Below are 2,500 nucleotides of genomic sequence, written 5' to 3'. Positions count from 1 at the left end.
CCCAGCGCCCAGCGCGGGCGGGCGCGCGCGCGCGTGTGGTCTTTGAGGGGCGCCGGCCTGGTGGCTCCCTAAAGAGCAATAAGTGTCATTGCAGCTCTGGCAGGGGGAGACACTACTAGGTCCCAGCTGTCACCCCCCCTCTAAAAAATTCATTTCTTGGTATTTTGAGCTGAAATTTTGCACAGAGGTTGGCAAAAATCCAATCCACCTTCATTAATTTTCCCAGAATTTTTCGAGGTCGGGAAGTATTTGTTTTAATTTTCCTACCATTAGAAATCGAGTAAATCCGCAAAACTAGGAACCGGCCCGGAATGACCCCAAATTCAGTGGGCAGCCTCATAAAAATATGGCTGATTTTACTGGATTGGTTTCATGTGGAAAGCACGACGTTTTCTTGTAGGAATGCGGGAACCCCGGCAGCTCGCCTGCCGCGGCCAGCGACGTCGGGGACGCTGGCCTGCGCTGTCGAGCCCGCGAGGGCTGTCTCCGCGGCAGGCCCCCCCTGAACGGGGCACGACAGGCCACCGCGCTGGCTCGTCCAGCGTCGACAGTCCCTCGTCCAGGTTTCAGATCGCGCCAAGTCGAACCCATGACCTGCTCAAGCCATCGTGCGCTGCCGAATTCGCATCTGCGTGTAGGCTGCCATTCCACGCGGCAGCCCCTGTTTTCGTCAGCGTGCCCCCCTGACGAATTTTCCTGCCTGGCCCAGTCCAGCGTCCAGCCCCTGTTCGTCGAAAAATCTGCGCTGCCGATTTTCCACGCGGCAGCCCCTCTTTTCGTCAGCGTGCCCCCCTGACGAATTTTCCTGCCTGGCCCGGCCGGTCCAGCATCCAGCCCCTGTTCGTCGAAAAATCTGCGCTGCCGATTTTCCACGCGGCAGCCCCTGTTTTCCTCAGCGTGCCCCCCTGACGAATGTTCGTCGAAAAATCTGCGCTGCCGATTTTCCACGCGGCAGCCCCTGTTTTCCTCAGCGTGCCCCCCTGACGAATGTTCGTCGAAAAATCTGCGCTGCCGATTTTCCACGCGGCAGCCCCTCTTTTCGTCAGCGTGCCCCCCTGACGAATGTTCGTCGAAAAATCTGCGCTGCCGATTTTCCACGCGGCAGCCCCTCTTTTCGTCAGCGTGCCCCCCTGACGAATTTTCCTGCCTGGCCCGGCCGGTCCAGCCCCTGTTCGTCGAAAAATCTGCGCTGCCGATTTTCCACGCGGCAGCCCCTCTTTTCGTCAGCGTGCCCCCCTGACGAATTTTCCTGCCTGGCCCGGCCGGTCCAGCCCCTGTTCGTCGAAAAATCTGCGCTGCCGATTTTCCACGCGGCAGCCCCTCTTTTCGTCAGCGTGCCCCCCTGACGAATTTTCCTGCCTGGCCCGGCCGGTCCAGCATCCAGCCCCTGTTCGTCGAAAAATCTGCGCTGCCGATTTTCCACGCGGCAGCCCCTCTTTTCGTCAGCGTGCCCCCCTGACGAATTTTCCTGCCTGGCCCGGCCGGTCCAGCCCCTGTTCGTCGAAAAATCTGCGCTGCCGATTTTCCACTCCGCAGCCCCTGTTTTCGTCAGCGTGGCCCCCTGACGAATTTTCCTGCCTGGCCCGGCCAGTCCAGCGCCCAGCCCCTGTTCGTCGAAAAATCTGCGCTGCCGATTTTCCCCGACGAACCTGCAGCTGCACAAATCCGCGCTGCCACTGCCCCATTGTCTGGACCAACAGTCTTTTCCATCAAGCCCTGGACTATAAATCGTCCAGACTCATCGCCAGCACCCGCTGCCGATTCTGCCGACTTTGCCGATTTCGTCGGCGCTGCCGATTCCAACACTGCACCCACCGTGTCTAAACCAGCGCTGTTTCGTCAGCGTGTCCCCTTGACGAATTTCCCTGCCTGGCCTGGACAGTCCATCTTCCAGCCCATGTTCATCGAAAAATCTGCGCTGCCGATTTCCCCGACGAACCTGCAGCTGCACAAATCTGCGCTGCCGATTTCCCCCCCTGTCGGCATGGCTGCCGCTGCCCCGATGTCCAGACCAACAGTCTTTTTTGTCGACTTTGCCGATTTTGTCCGCGCTGCCGATTCCAACACTACCCCCTGCATCCAAACCAGCATTGTTTCGTCAGCTCTTCCCCTGACGATTTTAGCCCTGTAACAAACAGTAGGCCTCCAATCCCGCCAACGGGAGCCAAGTTGATAGGGAAGAGAATTGAATGACGCGCCTGGTCCTCGCACCCCGCCACCCGAGGGGCCTTTTTCCCGGCAGCCTCTGAAAAACTCTAGCTTTCACGGTCCTCGCCGCCCCTCACCACCATGGCAGGCCTCTAATCCCACCCATCAGCAGTTGTAGCCGATAGGGCAGTGATTTGAATGACGCGTCGCGGGCCGCCGGGTCATCTCACCCGGCCATTAATTGGAGCGTTTTTGGCTGGCCGAGGATGGGGGGATGGATCTCTTCTTCCGAAAAAGCAAACAGTACATCGGGAGTTATGTTGACGGGGCATGGAATTGAATGACCCGTCGC

This window comes from Populus nigra, chromosome 2 (assembly GCF_951802175.1).
Source record: "Populus nigra chromosome 2, ddPopNigr1.1, whole genome shotgun sequence".
Classification (NCBI taxonomy): domain Eukaryota; kingdom Viridiplantae; phylum Streptophyta; class Magnoliopsida; order Malpighiales; family Salicaceae; genus Populus; species Populus nigra.
The sequence above is the reverse complement of the archived record's forward strand: the minus strand, read 5'-3'. Positions refer to the sequence as shown.